The sequence below is a fragment of the Miniopterus schreibersii genome, assembly GCF_964146895.1.
Source record: "Miniopterus schreibersii genome assembly, chromosome: 5".
Lineage (NCBI taxonomy): Eukaryota > Metazoa > Chordata > Mammalia > Chiroptera > Miniopteridae > Miniopterus > Miniopterus schreibersii.
In genome coordinates this window covers 25184238-25206113 of record NC_138106.1, presented here as the reverse complement: position 1 = coordinate 25206113, position 21876 = coordinate 25184238, and positions in this window count along the sequence as shown.

Genomic DNA, 21876 nt, shown 5'->3' with positions numbered 1-21876 from the left:
AACTACAAAGACAAGTTGCTTCTGTATTTCATATGAGGAATGTGAATGAGGAATGCAATATAAATAGTGTAGGCAGAGTTTACTGAGAAAGGTGTGATGATATTAAGAAATGACCAGTTATAAAATTCCTGTAACAAAAAAGTTTGCCTTTAAAATTTTATAAGCAAAAATCATACTATGAAGGAACAAATTAAAAACAAGTTTACAAAGCACTAAAAATAGCATGGAGCCCAAACCCACCCTGTGATAGATGAGGGGATTTAGGCCCAGAGAAATTAAGCAGCTTGCTCACCTTAACATAGCTAATTAATTACAGAGCTGAGACTAGAACCAAATCTCTGAACCTCCAGTCCTGCTCTCATTTTTTCTGTCAATTTATTTTCCTTTAATGTACATTGCCTGATGTCCTGCAGAAATGGAATATATATTCAAGTTATGAACAGGGAGTTCTCTCAGGTTTTTGCGGGAAGAAATAAGCAAATCGGATTATGAAGGAATTGGATAAATTAATGGATGATATGCTTACAGTAATTTAAGGAACAAAATTAGCTATCTTTGCAGAATATCATAGGAATTTACCCATAGATATGTCTGCTGCACTCTGTTGAAAATGAACTCTCCAGAGTGATGCCACACCTTGGAGTTCACCTCAGCATCGTCTGTCACTCTAGGCTCCACGCCCTGCTTTCTCGGACACACTTCCTTGTCTTGTCTTGTCCATCTTTTTTTACTCCCTTTTCAGCCTCACTGGCCCTCTGCTGCCACTATTATTGCCCTTCCTTACGGCCCTCTGCTACTCACTTGAACTTCTCTTTCATTGCTGTCCATTACTTTTTCCTACATTTTTCTCTGGAGATGCTCCCAGATTTCTATTTCCTGTTCTTCTGCTGACCTTCATCCTGGGTCATATTTCCAACTGCCAGTGGAAAATCTCCATTTGAATGCCACGCCTGTACCTCAAGCTCATGGTAAAAGCCAGTGCTAGAGGGTTTGAGTAGAACATTAAGTACTCAGTCCTGGGGCACCAACAATCTGGTGAATAAACAGCCTGTGCCAAGGCCGGAGGTCAAAGCAGAGGTTATGATAATACACTGTATAGAGGTTCAAATAGAAATGGGAGCCCAATAAGGGGTGAGCTCCAACAGTTCTCTATGTCTCTCCTCAAACTTGCCCTCGGGTTTATATATCTCTCCTACCTGCCCCATTAACTTCTGCCCAAGAAAGAAAGTAAAGTACTGGCCAAATTATTTAAAAATTATTAATAACTATGAATAGGATAAGCAAAGGAGAAGACTATTAGGAAGCTCATAACTAGAAAAACCTCATCTAGTAAAATTTAAAATGAGACCTGAAAGGAATACAGGACAAAAGGTAAACAGGGGAGAGAAGAATGATCTAGGCACAAAATAAACAGCCTGTGCAAAGGCCCTCAGTCAGGAAGAAACCAAGAAAAGGTCCTGTGAAGTGCTCAAGGAGCCTAAGGCAGAGCATGTCCCTGGCCCAACACTCAGGGCTCCAGTTAGAACCTGAAGGAAGTGCAAAGCAATCTACCTTGTGCCTATCTGGGAATTCCTATCAGGCCACAGAGTTGGGGACTGAGGTTTGACAAAGCATCTGTTCCTGTCTTAATGAGTTTTCAGGAGGTTTTATATTCTTTCCAATATCATAATCTTTGGGAGGTATGACAGAGCTCAAAGCTTCTGCATTCTCTCCCTAAAACTAGGGTTTTATAAGCTGACATTTGAGCGAAAGTGGTTATGTCAGTCCATTTGATTCATGCCTGAAAAGTCAGAGGTACTATGGAATCATGTTTAATCATGAGCAGTTTCTTGATTAATTGTCTAGATATTAAGATTTTTTAAAGAACTGAGTGAGAGGTAGTCCACTCTCTCAAATCCGCCTACTAAATATGACCAGGAAGCCTAAGAGAGTGAAAGACAAAGCAATAAATTTTCCAAACTTCTAATTTATTAAACATGACAGAAAAAGTCATGGCAATGCTGCTACAGTTATTTACTTTTTACTTTGCATGGCCTGCACTCACAAAATCAGTGGGAAAGTCTCTCAGGGCTGTGCTGCTGTGATCACAGCAAAAGGCAGTTTCTATTTTTGAGTTTCTGCTTCCTTGTACTCAGACACACTTTGGGATTTTTTTCTCCACAATTGTAGTGTTGGTTGTGGCCCTGTTACTTAGCAACATTACATGATTTTAATTGAGTGTGGCTGTATCTAGGAGGGAAAGGGCACCGACTTTGTAAAGCAAATATCACACCAGTCTGTCTCAAGGCTTGCTGTTTGTTTTTCTGGCTGGTTTAAGATTTCTGCAGATGTTGGAAACTGAATCATTATGGAATCAAAGTCCCCATTAAAATGTTCTATTTGTCATGCTGAATCAATAGAAGGCAGTAAGTTAATACTGGTTTCTCAACGCAATGAGTCAATGGAATATTTTAAAGTTATATATTTAATTCCTTGTTCAGTTGTATTGTGACTTTGTCCAACGATTGCATAATCCCTCGATGAGCCTACTATTCTGGGTCCAGAACTTCTGGGACAGTCTCCAACACGTTTTTTCTTTCCCATCAAGATAGTTTATTACTAATAGGTTATATAACCTAAGAGCTTAAGTGATAATTGAAAAAAATTTCTTCTCCAAGGAATTTAAAATCTAGCAATATTTAAATTAAAAAACCTTATTTTTTTCTCTAGACTATAAGGCAACATTAGCTATAACTCTGATACAGTTAACAATAAAAACAGTGACAAATAAACAGACATATATTGAACATAATTCCAGATCCTGCTACTCAAAAGCCTTTCTCTCATTCTTCTTTGCCAACAGAAACAGCCCCCCTCCTTTTTTTTTGCTTGACAACAAGCCTAAAAGTACACACCTTGTTAGACAATCTTGCACCTGAGGGAAATCGTGTGACCCAATTCTAGACAGTTAAATATAGGCTGAAATTCTTGAGGTGGTTTTTAGGAAAGCTATTGTTTTCCTAAGTGTTTAAAAAAAAGGAGAGAGAGAGAGAAGGGACAGGAGGGAGGGAGGAAGGGAGGGAGGGAGGGAGGGAGGGAGGGAGGGAGGGAGGGAGGGAGGAAGGAAGGAAGGAAGGAAGGAAGGAAGGAAGGAAGGAAGGAAGGAAGGAAGGAAGGAAGGAAGGAGAAGGAAAGAAAGAAAGAAAGAAAGAAAGAAAGAAAGAAAGAAAGAAAGAAAGAAAGAAAGAAAGAAAGAAAGAAAAAGAAAGAAAGAAAGAAAGAAAGAAAGAAAGAAAGAAAGAAAGAAAGAAAGAAAGAAAGAAAGAAAGAAAGAAAGGACTTTCCCTTCCCACCTGGAGCTCAGAAGTGGTGGCTGCCTGTGAAGCAGCCACTCTGATACTGAGATGAAAACCTCCTTTTACAGAGGTGGAGTGGGAAACAGGACAATCTGCATTCTTGATGGTTCCTTTTGAGCAGCTGTGCATCCGTTCTGGACTGCCTCCTCTCAGATTTCTTATCATCTGAGAAAAAGGAACCCCTTTATCTTCAAAAAAGAGTGCTCAGGATTTGTGACGTAGCTGCAAGAGACCCTGACTGGTCAAATACCTCCTCCGTGTGTCCGCTGTACTCGTGTTGCACACGTCTGGGGAGCATCACTTACTTTTACCCTGTACAACAATCACGTGGCCCTGCGGCTGCAAGGTGCTAAGGGAATTCTGGGGATTCAAAAATGAGTGAACTATGGATTCGGCCTTTCAGGAGCTTACAACCTAATGAGGCAAATTTGTAAACAGACAGTTACCATGTAAGTTTATCTGTGAACTTCAGGATTTCACAGAGGGTGTTCCCTGGCATAGCACTCAAGTTGAAAAACGGTCTGCCCTCATGTGTTTGGGAAGCTTACTTACTGTGTGCTGTAGCCTCACGATGCACTCGAGCACACTCACCGCTCTGAGGAGTCCTGTAACAATAAAAGGCTATTTAATTTTAAAAAAATTCTTTGTCTTAAAACATGCCATGATTTTACTGCTTTATTTTATGTCCTAGCATCTCTGTAAAGCCCACAATTCACAGAGCTGCAGTTTGCCTATATTATCCAAGGAGAAGTTAAAATCTGAACCTTTATCCTCTGACCCTAAGTTGGACACCACAGATGGTTAAAGAAGTTATTGGGAAAAGGCAACTTTCTGGTAATTTTAAATTCTCAATGAATTTTTAAAAATATGACTTAGTTAAAAATTAACTGTTCAATTTTTAGAAACATTGGGCATTGGAGTAATAGGAACTAGGCTGCCATTGTATTCAATAGAGATAAATTAGGATTTATTTTGTAGAAACTGTCTTATTCGACTTTCTTTCTTTTCCTTAAGAGACAACTTGGCATTAGAAATCATAAAAGGGGAGTTTTTAAAACCAGGCAGTATTTTTTTCCCCATTAAAATTGCTTATATTTATGTGTAACTTTCTTTAACCTACTATTTCTTAGAACTATTTAATAATAAAACCCTTTCTCCCCAGGCAGTATCTCTTAATATTCTGCATATCAGTGTTAAAACAAACACAAAACACTTGAGGAAATGGTGTACTAAGTGATTTAATATGCTATCTGTGGAAATAATTCAGCCATAATTAAATTATTCACTATTAGTCCCCTCCCCCTGCCTTTTTAAACCATCTGTTATGGGTTGAACTGCATGTTTCCAAAAGACATGTTGATGTGCTAACCCCTAGCATCTGTATTTGTGACCTCATTTGGAAATAGGAGCTTTGCAGATATAAGTTAAGGTGAAGTCATAATGAATTAGGGCGGGCTCTAAATCCAATCACTGGTGAGCCTATAAGAAGAACAAAGGATACATGGACATGCAGAGCAGAAGGCCATGTGAAGACAGAGGTAGAGATGGGGGGATCAAGGTGCAAGCTAAGGAATGCCAAGGATTACTATCTGCCATCAGAAGCTAGGCAAGAGCCATGGAACAGATTCTCCCTCTCAGCCACCAAGAAAGAACCAACCCTGCTGACACCTTGACTTGGACTTAGGGACTCCAGAACTGTGAGAGAATATATTTCTGTTGTTTTAGGTCATCTAGTTTGTGGTACTTTGTTACCTCCACCCTAGAAAACTAATACACCATCATACTCCTACTTGGCTTTTTGTCAGTTTTCTTTGTTCTTAAATTTTTTTCTTGGCATTTTCTCTCCAGGCTAGCAGCTGTGGATTGGGAAAGGAGAGGTTTGAAGTCCAAAAGAGTTTGAGCCCTGACAGCCAATTTTTAACTCTTTGAATTTAGGCAAGTTACTCAGATATTCTGAGTCCCGATTTTCTCAATTATAAAATGAGGATAGAAACTGTCATTCATTCATTCATCAATTCATCCATTCCTTTGACAAGTACTGATTGAACAGTAACTGTGTGCCAGGCACTGTGCAGGGCACACAGATAGATATTAAGTAGGCAGCTATAAAATCCTGCAAAGGAAAAGCAGATGCTAAGAGAGGGCATAACCTGACCACGAAAGCTACTCTTGGAGGTGGTAGTGAGAAATAAATAAGAATGTGAATGCACTTTATAATCTGGACCTCAAAATACAAACAAATGTATTATTATAAATAGAATGAGATGGATTAATAAGAGTAAATGTTCCCTCTAGTCAAACTGATAATTATTAGGTTAAAAAAATAGATTTTTGGTGGAGTTGCAGGAGACTGGCAGGAGAAACTGTTGGAAGATCATAAAAGGGAATAGAAAGATAAGAGGGGTTTGTGAATTTATTCATGAGTATTCAACAAAGTAAACCTGGTCATGCTCCTCACATAGTTTAGTGAAAGCCCACATATCATGTATTGTAATTAAGTGAGATTGTTAATAATTCTTCTTTTTTTCCCCTCCAAAAGTAGATAAATGGATGTTTATGTTGAATCTTTAAGTGATACATATAGGAAAAAATGTTAGAATATCAATAACAGGAAGGCAAAGTACCTATTGGTGTTACATTGGCAAAATATGTACTAAAACAGAAGAGACTGAATTATATCAGATATCTCTGGAGTCATGCAGACTTCATGGCTTGAAAGTTCAAGTCACTGATACCTGCATGTTGAAGGTGTAAAATACCTTCCTCAGTAAATCTGTCAGGGCTCATCATCTGATTTCTATGGAAACCAATATGCCATTTGAAAGACCCCTTCCTTGGCATTCAGCAGACTTAACTCTCCCATTCCCATAAAGTGAGCAGCCAATAGTTTCTCACGCAAGAACAAGTACTGTCCTATTAAAACTTTATGAAGTGGCATGGAGTCTTCGATGCAGTTACTCCACATTAAAATTCCCAGCACAGAGATTTACCCTCTACATGAAGACTATGCTGGATTGCAGAAAGAGTCAAAGAGATGGGGCTCTGGGTTCACTGAACAGCTGGATCTACTGCCCAGCTCTCGTACTTTACAGTTTCACGGGTCCATAACTTACCCCTCACTTTTTTCCCCCAAAGTAAAAAACAATTGACCCAAGAATAAATACTGAAATAATGACAATGTGTGTTTGTGTAAATAAATACACAAAAGCATATATTTCTCCCTATTGCAAAAATGTTTGGGGGCTACTTTTAAAAATAGTGTTTATAATGAAAGACGGATATCCCTGGCTGGTGCGGCTCAGCTGGCTGAGCATCATCTTATTGCACCAAAAGGTGGCCCGGGTTTGATTCCAGGTAAGGCACATACCTAGGTTTCAGGTTTGATCCCTGGCCAGGGTTGGTACATGAGGCAACCAATCAGTGTTTCTCTATCACATCAATGTTTCTCTCTCTCTCTCCCTCTTCTTTCTTCTCTTTCTAAAATCAATAAAAAAACCTTTCTTAAAAAGACAGACATTCTGCTAACACAGGACTTATATTAAGTCTTATATTACAGGTTTTATTAAGTATATTAAGTTTTTAATATCACATATTAAGGTTTTAATGTCACAATTAACATTTTTTCATGGTAGGAATTTTATTTTTAAAAAACCAGTTCAAATTGGATTTCTTTCATCTATTCAAGATTCAAAGAAAAGTATTCATCACTCAAAACCTGGCCAGCAATAATTTCAAATAAACTACCTAATCAGCAAGAGGAAAATTGTTTCATGGACTCCAAGGAAATTCTGGCCAAGAAGCCAGAATTTAATGAGCATCAAGAAATTGTGAGGAAATACAGTGGCATTATAGTAGTTGAATTATAATTATATCTACCAAGAACCATCTCAGTTATACTCATTAATTACCCTAAAATCACCCATACTTCCAAAGCTTTCTGCCATAATATCCTGATCTCTAGTGCCTTGTGTTTAACACTCCATGGCCGTTGTCAGAAGGTTGACTCCAGCTAAAACTAGAGTGGGTTCACGTGGTTTGAATATGATTGAACATTAAGAGAATTTGAGAGCTACTATATTTTACTCAGAGATGGTGAATGTATATAAGAGAATAACGACATTTAGAGAAATCACAAGGAATCACAACAGGATCTAGGATAAACCAGACACATATGTATGTTCGTATACACACACATATACACATGCAGTTGAAAAGAGATGTAAATATGACATCTGATTATTTCTTTCAAACACCTAACTTCAATTATAAAATGTTAGTGCTGAAAAAGGCATCAGAGATCACCTACCTCATTTTTCTCATTCTACAGTAATCTTGGTCATTTCGGGCTGATGGGATAAACTACCATAGACTGGGTAGTTGCTTAAACAACAAATATTTCTTTCTTTCTTTCTTTTTCTTTTTTTAAAAAATATATCTTTATTGATTTCAGAGAGAGGAAGGGAGAGAGAGAAACATCAATGATGAGAGTCATTAATTGGCTGCCTCCTGCACGCCCCCTGCTGGGGATCGAGCCCACAACCCGGGCATGTGCCCGGCTGGGAATCGAACCTCCAATGCCTGGATCCTAGGTCGATGTTCAACTGCTGAGCCACGCCAGCTTGGCAAACAGCAAACATTTCTCACAGTCATGGTGGCTGGGAAGTCCAAGATGAAGGTTGGCCAGCAGACTCAGCTCCGGGGAGAGCATGCTCCTCTGGTTTTCAGCCTGCGCCCTTCTCACTGAGCCCTCATGTGACAGGACAAGGCTCTGGGGTCTCTACCTGTCCTTATGAGAGCACCAGCACGACTGGATTAGAGCCTCACCCTTCTGACCCCATTGAACCCCCTAACAAGCACTATCTCCACATATAGTTACCCGGGGGGTTAGGATTTTAACCTATGACTTGTGGGGGACACAAACATTGGGTCCATAACAGCCATGGAACCAAAGGCAGGAGAGGCAGAGCTGCTCATTCAAGATCACCGAGTGTGCAGTCAGTTGGCGACGGGCAGGCCAGAACCTGAAGAGACCATAGTTAGGGCAGAAACCGGGACGCGGGTGAGCTTGCAGAAGAGGAACCTGAACTGGAAGGATTCTGATCCTGGAGAAAATCCCCCCCCCTTCCTTTCCTCCCCTCTGTGCTCCAGGAGCTCATCACCTGCACATGGCCAGTCACTTGAGTGCCCCTCGCAGCGCTCTCACTGACGCTCAGAGGGTCCATGCTGGCTTTTTGCACTGGAAACCAGCACGCCAACTAACAGCAATTCCCAGCAATTCTTTACTCATCTGTGTACATCCAACAGCTGTGAAGAGTGCTTGTTTTATTTATTTGATTGCATGAGGAGAAACTAGAGTTTTTTCATTTATTTTAATTAGTTTTTTCTCTTGTGCATTAAAATGCTGTATTCTTCCAGGGGAGATGTAATTGAAAATGTACATAAACAAACTAAAGTTTTGATTTAAATGCCACCATTAAGGTTTTCTTCTATCTACTACGCATAGCTGTGTTGTTTTTTTAAACCCAGTATCATCAATATAATAAAATAAAGGCGCAGGGCCGGTGTGCTTTGGGGCCCTTTGGCCTGAAAGGTGCCTTGTCTTATTACTTTTGCTCCTGAGGCCCAGGCTTTGAAGAGAACAAAGTAGATCTGGAGTTTCTCTTCCTTCCCCAGAGTCATTATTATCCGAGGAGCAAAGAAAATCAAGCAGAATATTGCTTCACCACAGCACTTCTCAATCTTTCATGCTTGTTTCATCTTGTGGCCTTGGTGGCAACATTCCAGGCCGTGGGGAAAACGGGCTCTTACACAGGCTGCGTAAGTAAAGAGTAACTTATTAACACTAACACAGAGGAGTACATAGGACCGAAAAGAAATCAACAGAAGGAAGGAGCCCTTTAGGCGTGCTCGCAACAATCAAGTTATTATTCCCTTCAGGGCCTCCCAGGAAACATCTCTCTCAGGCGCTTGTCTCTGAAATTCCCCACCGACTACTGCTTCTTCTCACTGTCCCAGTTTATTCCCCCGCAAAGCAGTCTGTCTCTGCTCGGTCACAACAGAAGATTAGAGTCGGAAGCATCTGAGATTTGTCATTTAATGAACTCACCTCAGATATAACTGCGCCCTGAAGAGGATCACCTTTGAACCTGGTTCCGCTTTTCAGGCTTGCAATTCCAATTCAGTACTACAGTGCCTGTCAGGTGACTTGTTTTTGGTCAATCACCAAGGAGGAAGAATTAGCCTGGCTATTTTTTCCCCCAGATATCAGACAATTACCCTTTTCACATTTGTTTTTTTTTTTTTTTAATACATTTTAAGTGGAAATCTCTCTAAAGTGCATAACAAGTTTTCATGACTCTACCGAAAGGGTCAACAAACAAAGCCTAATTTAATTTGTTACTAATCTTGGCATTGTTACTAAGACTTTTTTTTTTTTTTTTTGGTCAAAAAGCAACACGGCTCCTCCTGAGTGAATTGAGGCAAGCCGGGCAGCTGCTAGGTGGAAAGGACTCCTCTGAGTCTGGGCCAGTGGTCATCAGATACTTGGCATCAGCATCTTCACTCGGGTCCTGACATGACTGTTCTCAGAAGTTCTGGGAAAGAGTTAGTTCTGTTTAACTCCTCCAGAGCAAAGACTTGGCATGCGACCACAGCTACGCCCAGAATTGCAGATGGGCTGTCTTGTGATTCTGTGGGAAGTTTGCTTCTTTACTTGGCTTGTGCTGCACGGTGTGTCATTTTCTGCCCACAACTTGATGAAAGAGAACTTCTCGGAGCTCCTCTCTAAGCATGTGCGTGCAATATAAAAGCAAGGCCGCTGAGAGCCAAGTATAGCGGGGTAAAGGGACAAAGAACAGATCATCTTTTTTTCTAAGCATATTTTGAGTAATACAACCCAAAGACAGCATTCTTCCTTCCAGCCTATGGCTATTTCAAGTAAATGTATTCATCACTATCCTTAAATTAAACTGATAGTTATAGGTTATAAACATGTTTTAAAATACTACAAAATACCTCAAACTCAGTCATAGTAATGATTGTTCTATGATCTGTGCAAAGGATTAATATTTGAAGAATACACAATTAAAATATAAGAAAAGTACCAATTAAAATCCCTTCACATTCTTGAATATAGTTATCTAGAAATACGACTTTTTGACAGATGTTGATAATGATATTTGAGAAAACATTATGAACAAAAAGAGATTTGCAAAGGTTTCTGCGTTCTATACCGGCTTCTACTTTCTTTTTTTAATGCGAGGTGTATTTTACAATATTTCAACCCTCTTCAAAATTCTGTGATGGCTCCCTTTTCCCTAATGAAGCCCATGTGCATTATTTTAGTATTTTTAAGTTTATCCCTGCTTTAGCCCAATTTGTCTTTCCAATTTAGTTTCTAACCCTCATATACAAAAGTCTATACTCCCATACTATTAGATATTTTATCATTGCTTGAGAAAGCCTTGCACTGTCCTTGGGCCATTTCTAACGTCCCTTATCCATGAAACCTCTGTTGTCCCTCCAAACAAAAGAGATAGGTCCTTTATCTGAACTTCTGCAGTCCTTTGTGCTTCCCAAGGGCATTCATCATGTATTGTATTGTACTATTATCTGTAACATCTTATCTTTCTTACTGGATTGTAACATAAGGTGAGGGCAGACTCTGAGTTATCTGCCCATATAGGCATCACCCACAATGCATAACATGGTGCCTTACATATACAAAATATAAGATAATCGAATGATATTATGTGTGTGTCGCTCAGGTCTCTGTCAGTAGCAAGATAACAGAAACCCAGTTCAAACTGGCTTAGTTTCTGAAAGGGGAATTTATTGATTCATATATTTGACCTAATCAGGGATGCAGTTTGACCTCAGGTGTAGGATTTAGGATTTAGGAATATCATGAGAGTTCTCTCTCTACTCTTTCTACATCTCTTTGTCTTTATTTTTCAAGGAGATATTCTCACATGGTGGCTAAGAAAGGCACCAGCAGTCTCAGGTCACATGTTCAGGGACGACATCCATTGGTTCTGCTTGGGTTTCATCAAGTCACACCAGATACAGAATGAAAGCATAGTTTCCTAATGTAACTCAAAGGCAAATGATAGGCAACAGTGCTGTACAGTAAAAACAACTACAAAATTACACTACAAGTTACAAGTTAACTTTTTAAGAATCTTACAGATTAATGTAAAGGTTAGCTTCATCATTTTCAAATTTTAATGAAACTATCAAATAAAAAACACATATTATAGCACTGTGTATTGCTCAAGGACTGCAAATGATGTAAAGTCAAAATATCAATCACTGAGAAATCTTAGTCTAGTTGGTGGCTGATAAAATTTAAAGCATGATGAATGAATATAAAGACATGATATTAACCAAGAATTAAATATTACTGCACAGATTATAGCCTTAATAATAACTCAGAAAAGAAAGGAAGATTGTGAAGTAGAATAATCATTGAAGATTTTTTGGAGGTGATGAAACTATTTTTTTTAATGACAGATGAATAGATTTTGAATTGTTGGAAGAGGGTACAAAGGAATGAAGGTGAAAGAAAAAACCCCAAAATGGTGCCGAGGTTGACATTCTATTTATAGAGATACAGTTGTAGACAACAGCTCACATGTAGCAATCAGAATAGTTTGACTTGCATAGACCTATAGCATTGTCTGCATGATCACGGTGTTCTAAGAAGTGAAATAGAGAAGAGGCTTACTAAAATCTTACGTGACTTGTACCAGCAGAAAATTTGCAGGTCAAGTGGACAAAATCCTAACCTGAATCATAAAAACAGAGTCGTGGCCTTTCAAGCAACTCCCTAACTTGAATCACTTTTCAAATACAGAACCCCTTCAATAAGAATGAGGCTGGGACCCTTTGAGGATGGAACCCTGTACACTGCCCAAAATTTATACTGTTAACCTTCATCCAAGTCTTCCCCAAAATGATCTACAGCATTTTACCAAGGTAACTGTGCATTGGGGGAAAGAAAATAATTAGACCTTTTGAGGACTACTAGAAATTGTCTCTCAGCTCACACTAATTCCAAGAGACTCAAACTGTCACTGTGGTCCACCAGCCGGAGAACGGGCTTATGGAGGTCAGGTAGTCTGGAAATTTTAGCTCAGGCTCCTCTCACAGTGAGCCAAGAGGTTCCTTGAATACATTTGTGTTTATTTTCCCAGTTCCTGGAATGCATAATTGGAATAGATATAATCAACAGTGGGCAGAATACCCACATTGGCTACTTAACCTATGAAATGAGGGCTGTTATGGTGGGAAAGGCCACATGAGAGTGGCTAGAACTGCCTCTAACTAGGAAAGTAGTAAACAAAAAGCAATAGTCCTCATTTGGGTGTTATTCTGGCCGATTAACTGAGTGGCCCCCACATTCCTGGATTGATTGCAGAGATTAGTGGCACCATCAAGGAGTTGAAAGATGCAGGAGTGGTGAGTCCTACCACTTCCCCATTCACCTCACCTATTTGGTAGAAGACAGGTGGGTCTTGGAGAATGGCAGAGGAGTTTGTAAGCTTAAGTAGGTGGTGATGCCAACTGTAGCTGCTGTACTGGATGTGGTTTCATTGCTTGAGTATATTAACACATCTTCCGGTATCTGGCATGCAGCTGTTGATCTGGCAAATGATTTTTCTTGATACCTACTAGTGAAGACTGCTGGAAGCAGTTTGCTCAGCTGGAAAGGCCAGCAGTGCACCTTCGATGTCCTATCTCAGGGATGTACCGACTCTCCAGCCCTAGGCCGTAATTTAGTAGAGACCTTGACGCCTTTCCCTAGCACAAGATTATCATGCTGGTCCTTTACATGGATGACATGCTGATTGGACCTAGGAAAGAAAGGTAGCAAGTACTCCAGACCTACTGGTAAGACATCTGTGTGTCAGAGGAGTGGAGAACAAATCCAACAAAAGGTCAGAAGCTTTCTATCTCAAGGAAATTTCTAGAGGTCCAGTGGCATGGGGCATGACAAGAAACATCCTAAGGTGAAGGTTAAGTTGTTGAAACTGGCCCCTCCTACAAACAAAAAAAGAGGCACAATGACTAGTGGGTCTCCAGATTTTGAGGCCACATAGTCCTCCTTTGGGTGTTATTCTGGCCCATTAACTGAGTGGCCCCCAAAGCTTCTAGTTTTAAGTGGGGCCTAGAATAAGAGAAGGCTCTGCAGCAGGTCCAGGTCCCTGTGCAAGCTTCTCTGTCACTTAGGCCGTATGACCCAGCAGGCTCATTGTTGCTTGAAGTGTTAACTACAGATAGGGATGCTGTTTGGAGCTTTCAACACATTCCTATAGGTGAATCATGGTGCAGGCCCTTAGGATTTTGGAGTAAAGCTCTGCCATCCTCTGCATATAACCACTGTCCTTTTGAGAAACAGCTCTTGGCTGCTTCTGGTCTTTAGTAAAAACTGAGTGCTTAACCATAAACCACCAAGTTACCATGCAACCTGAGCTGCCCATCAAGAACTGGATGTTATCTGACCTACCAGGCCTTAAAGTTGGCATGCACAGCAGCACTGCCTCATCAAATAGAAGTGGTAATATCCATGCTTTATTTGGTATGGTTTAGACTTATTGAGACTCATTTATATCTCAGAATATGGTCCACTGTGGTACGTGGTCCACGTGTAATTAAAAAAAAAAAGTGATTGTATTGTTGTTGGGTGGAACGTTCTAAAAACATCAATTGGGTAACGTTGGTTGATGTGTTGTTCAGGTCTTTATAACCTTACAGATTTTCTGGCTACTTGTCCTCTCAGACCCTGAGAGGAGCCTGTTGAGGGCTCCAGCTATGACTGTGGATTTGTCTACCCCTTGTCCAATTAGTTTTTGGTTCGTGTATTTAGAAGGGTTGCTATTAGGTGCACAAGTGCTTAGGATTCTTATGTTCTTGATAAACTGACCCTTTTTATCATTATGAAACAACCATCTTTATTCCTGATAATGTTCTTTTTCAAAAACTGCTTTGATAGTAATGCAGCCATTCCATCTTTCTTTTGGTTCGTGTTCTCATGGTGTGTGTTTTTTTCTTTTTTAAAAAAAGGTATTTTAAACTTTTTATTTGGAGGTGATTTTCAACTTACAGAAAAGTTGAAAAAATAGTTCTTGTACACCCTTCACTCAGCTTCCCCTCACGCAAAATGTGTCTCCAGTCTCCCAGTTTTGTCCCCTCTGTTAGGGAGATGGCCCTGCTGCACCTGGAGTCCTCCTTCTCTGTGTGGCAGCCTTCTCTACGGCAGGACTTAGAGCAATTATTAGCTTTACCTCTTTTGTTTCCTCCCTTTCTAGGGTTGCTTTTGCCCTGATGTCTTAAATCTGAACCATTATTTCAAATGTTTTGTAGAGGTTTATAGTTATTCCAGGCTTCACTGTAAATGTGGTCCCCTTCTATAGTACTGTGCACCTTGCTTTTGGTGTTTTCTCACTGAGCATTCATCGTATCATGAGGTACTCAAACCCCAGTTTTTGAGGACTTCCATATTCGCGTGCAAACCTTTACCACTCTCCCTCCCACGGGCTTGCAGTGGGCCTGCACTCCGAAAGCAGGTCCCTGGACCTGCCAAGGCCACTTTGCTGTTTGCACACAAAGGGCAGGAAAATTCCTGGGAATTTATTTGCCTCACCCTAGCCCTTCATTAATGACTTCATGGACCAGAAATAGAAATATGCCAGCTCCCCCAGTCCTCATGGGAACTCTGAGGTATGACCTACACTTTCTCTAGAGCTCTTCAGAGAGACCAAGCAAAAGTTACTATGTGTGGGACTGCTGGTTTGCCATCCTTCCTGCTACTATGTTGATTTTCTGCAAGAATTCTTCACATAAATCCTTTTGTCAGGGCCCTTTGTTCAGGATCCCAAGCTAGAACAACCAATTGTAACAATTGTTAAAATATTCTACTTTTACCATTTATATAACTTATTTAACTGTTTCCCAGTAGTTCAGCATTTAAGTTTTTTGTATATTTTTTCTACAATAACTAGCTTTGTAATGATTATCTTTGGATGCAAAATGTTTTCTCGAGTTCTAGATTACTCCTGTGAATAGATTTCTAGAAGGGAAATTGCTAAATCAAAGGGCATCAATATTTTATGTTGCTTTCCAGAAATATGTATCAATTCCTAGTTCCCTTTGCAGCAGATCTTTAAAAAATTTTTTTACCATATTAAGCCAATCTTAATAAAAACTTTTTAAAAACCTTGCTGATTTTACTAGTTATGAGATTATTCGTATTGTTTTCGTTTCTTTAATTAATGAGATTGAATGCTTTCTCACATATATACTGCTTGTTTGTCTTTTGTGAATTATGTTTATGAACTTTGCAACTTTTTTAGTTATTTTAACAATTTACATACAATTGGATAACTTAAAGTTATTAAATCTATGTAATTTATACAGCCTATTTAATTTATGCAAATGTTCTCTGTATATGTTTGCTTTTAAAATTTTTATATTTTTTAAAATGCAACAATTTTGACTTTCAAGTAACTCAATCTAATTGTTTTCCTTTGTGATTCTTCTAATGTTTCCCTATTTAGAAAGCTGTACTACATGTAAAAGCAGATACATTTTATCTTACATTTTCCTCTAGAATTCTTTCTTCCTTTTTTATCTCTTTAACATCTATTAAATTCCTTTGTTATTTATTTTGACATATGGCATAGATCAAAAACAGATTTCATCTGTGTTTCAAGTTTATTCTCTTACTCAATAAAAAATGTACTCGTTATTTACTATGCACCAGGCACAGTACTAGACATGACTGGCAGAGGCAAATGTTGAGAGGATACTGAAGTCACATCCAAAGTCAGAGTGCACGCCGCTGATTTCCAATGAGAAGGTGGAGAAAGAGGGGGGGGGAAAGGCGTGGAATGGCAGCCCAGGGCTGGGGATGTTGCCCTCCCTTTCCATAGTACACTATCAACTCACTCCTTACAGAAAAACAGACCTGTGGGAAGGGATATGCTCAACAATGTTAAAAACTGCAAATGTACAAAAAGCGTCATTATTCTAAAGAGAGTAAGCAGATTTTCATGAGCTATTTAAAATATCCTCTTTACCTAATTACTTAAAGTAATAAGCTATAACAAATTACTTTTCCTGTAAGTATTTAACATGGCTGTCATCAGACTGTCTGTATGATTTTGCATTCTACTTTTTCCATTTAACATTATAAAATATTTGCATGTCATAAACTGGTGAGCATCGTATCTAACAATTACATATAAAAGGTTTTAAATGGACCAATTACTCTTTTCAAAGCAGAGCTAGCTTTTACTCTTAAATAGATACTGTTTTACAGATATTCCATTTGGGTTATTATACAGTCATGCCCTTTTTTCTAGTGTACAGATTTAATCAAAGTGAATTATTACAAGCACACACCACCTTAGGCCCTCAAACAAATGCCTTTATCAATTAGCTTGGCAATCTTTTCAATTTTTTCCTCTTTAGTAACTCTAAAGATCATTTGCTCGATAATTTATTGAGCCTCTAGAATGGAAAATAAACTGTAATAGGGCATTGCCTTAAAAAACGGTGTTCCATACATTCTAATGATGGAGGCAGACCCCCTGGGCTTCTTAGAATCTCTGTTTAAATGTGGCACTCTACACCTTTAACCTATCCCTCTCTACCAGCTCCTTCCACAGATCCTTAAGTCTATGCCAACTCAAAGACAGAAACGAAAACAAAGCCCCCAATCAAACTTCCTTGTAATCTAGTTTCTTCCTTAAACTACGCCCAATCTATCTTATTTCCAGCCAAATATGTCAAAAGCAGAGTCCGCATTTACCCTCCTCTTTCCGTGCTTAACTGCTATCTATTTATTCCCCAGTCTGCTCATTCCCCCACCTCACCCCTAATCAGTTCATTCTACAGACTTGTTTTAGGCTTTACCTTAACTAGCCCTCTCTGAGTTCTGTCAATAATACTCACCTCTCTCTTCAAAGCACTCTATTCCCCTTACCTTTGGTTTCCCTCTTACTCCTCTCACATACCTTTTACTGATCGCCAGCTCTTCCCTTTACCTCTTTATTCGTTTGAATGTATGGTAGAAGCCCTTAACTCCGCTTAGCCAACTCAGTGGAGTTAGTTAAGGGAGGCCGTTCCCCTCTCTGTAAATCAGTCTCCACCACACTTCAGCGCTGAAGACCCCTGGCACATAAATGAATCTCTAACTGGCCTGTGCATGCCTACTGAACTTGTATGCTTTAGTAGAGAGACAAGTGGTTAGTTTTAAAAACTATTTTGCAATCGCACTTGCTATTTTAATTGTGTAATTTTTATCAAATATTATGTAAACTAGTGAAATATGAAAGGGAAAGGAGGATTTGTTTCCATGAAAAATCAGATGAGTATTATGGAAAAGCTCCATATTGGCTGGTAGCTTAAAAAATAATTGCAGTCAAATTAGGTGAAAAATAAGGCCAAGAAAAAAAAAATTCCTCAAATCTAGACATATTTTACAGTGAGTTACCTTACCGAGCAAGTGTCTTTAAGTTTTTGCACCACTCAACCAAGCTGAAACTGGAATGCTAATGGTGCTCCATGGTGCAAAAGACAAAGCAGAGCTCCAACCAGCAACAGATCCACACCCAAAGCAAAGGCTTGGCCTGACATCAAGAGAGAATTCAAGGAAAGCATGTTTATATGTTTTAAGGTGTCTATGCATTGCTTTTATTTTTTGCAGCCTTAACTGACCCCACAGATTAACCTGTCACAGTGGCCTTGCTTATAAGGCCTCCTTCTCTAGAAATATCTTGATTGCATCATAGGGATTCTTTCCTTGCTCTGCTCCGTCTGTGAGAAAATTAATTTACAACCAGAGCTTCAATTTATTAAACAAATAAGGACCGAATCCTCAAGCTCTTTGCAGAGAGGGTCAATAGTTCATTCACCACCACCTCCCCCACTCCCACTTTCCTCTTTGCCTTGTGCCTTGCACACAGTAACTACTTTAAAAAATTGTTGAGATTTAAAGCATAATAAGAACATTAGTCCATAAATTACAACTTAAGAATTAGGTATCTGGCTTGAATAAGTGTATTACAAGAAAATTCCTGTGTTTTGAAGTCATAATTTACCCCTTTCCAACAACTACAGGAAAAAAGCTCCATTGAAAATTACGATTGGAAAATTACCATTTTAAATTGGGTAGCTGAAGCCAATTTAAAGAAAACAACAACTGTAGTTTTCCAGAAATGTGCAGACAAGTTTAGGTGGACAGTGACAAGTACCACTACAATATTCAGTTTTATCTAAATGAAGTCTGAAGTTTTGTTTCTCTCTCGAATCCCGTGGGCTTATTTTCTCTGAGCTAGGCAGGAGAGATGTGATTATCTCTTCCATTTACAGATGAGAGAATTAATGGGTCTAACAGTTACTGACTTGCTTTGGAATTTAGAGAGAGTTTATGACTTCAATGGGATTTAAACCGTGGTGCTAGGTATCTTGTGTCACCTTTTAAATGTTCCTAAGCCCCTTTACAATTGGGCAGGAGAATCAGGAACCAAATATTAAAAAGTCAGACCCTCTATCCACAGCTATCACTCATCGGTTCACCAGGTTTTCTAGGATTATGCCATTAGAGTTCAGTTCTTTGATTTAACACATATGCCCACAACATTCTTGGGAGAAATAAAAAGTTAGTAATTCATTCTTTAATAGCTTCCTATTAATAGATCTACATAATTCACTTTTCTTTGATTAAGTGGTTACTTGAAGAAAAGGGCAGTGATTGGCATTCTGAGGTAGGATTATTTTAGATTATCCTACTTGTCTTCAAGAAGGAAAGCCCAATGTGTGTGCATGTATGTGGGGGATGGGGCGTGGGGGGCATGGTCATAGACGAGGTTCTGGAAAACCAAAGGGCAGTTCTAGGCCATTGGATGCCAGGAGTTGAAGAGCTGAACTAGAAAATGGAATGAAAAGAAGCAGAGTAACGCAAAACAAATGTTTCCATTTAACAATTTTAATTTGAGCTGAATTTAATGGTGAGGTAACTTGATTCTTATTATTTTTTATTTGAAAGTTTTCTCTAGTTTATTTCTAAGTAAAAATATTGGTAGCCCCTTTGTTTTAAATCAAAACATTCCTGAAAACTGGAGTATAAAGAATGTTTATGAAGCAGATTATGATTTCCCTTAGGAATAGTTCTGAAAGTGATAGCTGAATTTTTGACCCAGGAGTTAGCATTTGATACATTATAAATATGACCAGCTATGCCTCATGACAATTAAGTAATTATTATAAATACCTATCCTATAACATATTAAAATTATAATACCAATTCCATAAAATGGTCATGGATAAACCAAGCATGTCTTTTATATAAAGGAATCCAATAAACTATACATTTTGAGGGGGGGGGAATTAAAAATGTCGTGTTTCATTGGCTGCTGACCTTTTCCATGGTCTCCCTGAAGGCAGGGAGCAGGTAAAAAGCTGCCCGAATGAGCCGACAGAAGAAATGGGAAATTTGTTTCATTTCTGAGTCTCACATATGGTCCTTTTCTATTCAAACCTTCTATGAAACTATTTTCTAAAATTAATATGCCAGTTATTTCATTACATGCCAGCATAATAAAGGTTAAGCAACAAATTCAAAATAATTTCTTCTGCCACCTTAGAATTTAGTTTTAGAGTATGCCAGATGGGTCTGTTTTAGAAGGTTGTTAAATATGTTTAACAAATGATAGTTCCTGTTTCTTTTGTCTATTTATACATCTTGTGGCAAGTAGGGCCTTCGAAATAATTTCCCCTGTTATCAAAGAAGTTAATATTCAAAAGGTATTTATTAGTGATGTAGATGGTAAGGTTTTTCTTACTGAAAAGCATTTTACAAATAAGGGCTAAACATCTACTTTCCTCTTTACTCTCTAACTCCTTAAATAGTTTAGAGTTACAAAGATGGGAGCTTAGACAGACCAAAGGAAGGTACAGCACCAAGGCTCTTGGGATGGGGGTTAATTTCTGATTATTCATTTAGCCAAAGGCCTACTTTTTACTCTGTTAATCTGCTGACAGTTACCGCCAGATCATCAGCAAAAAAAAAAAAAAAAAAAGTACCTTGAATGTAACTTCCTTTACCGCTCAAAACAGGCCCGTTAAAGGCGTCAAGGAGAAGCGTGTGTGTTCATTAATGATTGCGAAAGGGAGAAGTGGCCAAAAGGCAGAGATAAAGAGTGAAGTTTCCTGAAGAGAAAAAGGGAATTGATTTCAGCACTTTTCACATGAAAAAGTTAAAACTAGTTTATTAACACTGAAGCTCCATTTAAAATTTTATTGACTTACTTTATATTGAGATATAATTGATGTCTAATATTATGTTAGTTTCAGGTGTACAACTGAAACTAATACAACTGAATAATGATTCAGTATATGTATTTATTGCAAAATGACCTCCCAAATAAGCTGCTAAACATCCATCACCACACATAGTTACAAATTAAAAAAAAAAATTATTTAACATTCATCACCTCTTTGTCGGTGTTGACGTCTCTTACAAATTAAAAAAAGCAACAACATTGAATTGAATTTGTAGTACAGAGTTAAATGAGAAATTTCAGAAAATGAAAATTACTTACTCTAGGATCCTGAACATTATTAATTTAAAATCATCTATTTTTACAAATTATGTACTGGCTGTATCCCTCAACCATATTTTTCTTGCTTTCCCTTCTTTTGAAAATAAGCAAATTTTACCAGAATGACAAATTTACTAAAACTGAAGCGAATGCTGAGGTTCCCTAATGTTACCTTAGCCCATATCAACTGTAAGAGCTTGAATCTCTCTAAGTTAATTTCTGCCTGTCTTAGAAATAAAACATTAAATTGGTGATATTCTTCAGAATTTACAATTTTTAAATTATATATACTGTTAAATATATGGCATATAGAATTACAATTACATGATACTATTATTAAAATGATAAAGAAACAAAAATAAAACAAAGATAAAAAAACAAAAACTAACAACAGACCTTGCAAGACCAGTATAAGTAGCTCATCTATTACAAGTTCTCCCCAAAGGCAATGCTATGTAAATTCAATTTATAGGCCCTGGATAGCTTGCCCAATGTTGGCTTCCCAAAGCTCTATATTGATATTTTCAAGAAACTAGCAGCATACTTCACCTTGGAAAAATAATATTATAAAGACACTGCCATTAGTGATTTTATGTACTTCTACATACCCTTCTTGAATTTGAAATAATGGATAAGTTCAGGTAATAATTTTTGTTCTCTTTCAAATTTTATGACTAAAATATTGAGTTGTGTTTTATAGCCTACATTTATTATTTTCTGTACAGTCAGCCAGCAGCTTTAGGCAAAGAATACTTTTGGAGTCTGGAATCATATGCAAAGAAATCAGAGGTTTAAAATGAGTAATCATGTATTCCAGAAGCATAAGAATTGTCCAAAGGTTCTGAAATACAACTAAATACTGTATACTGTATAATATATGAGAAATAACTTCCCAACCCTCTGTACAATTTTGTCTTCATTTATGACCAGGATAA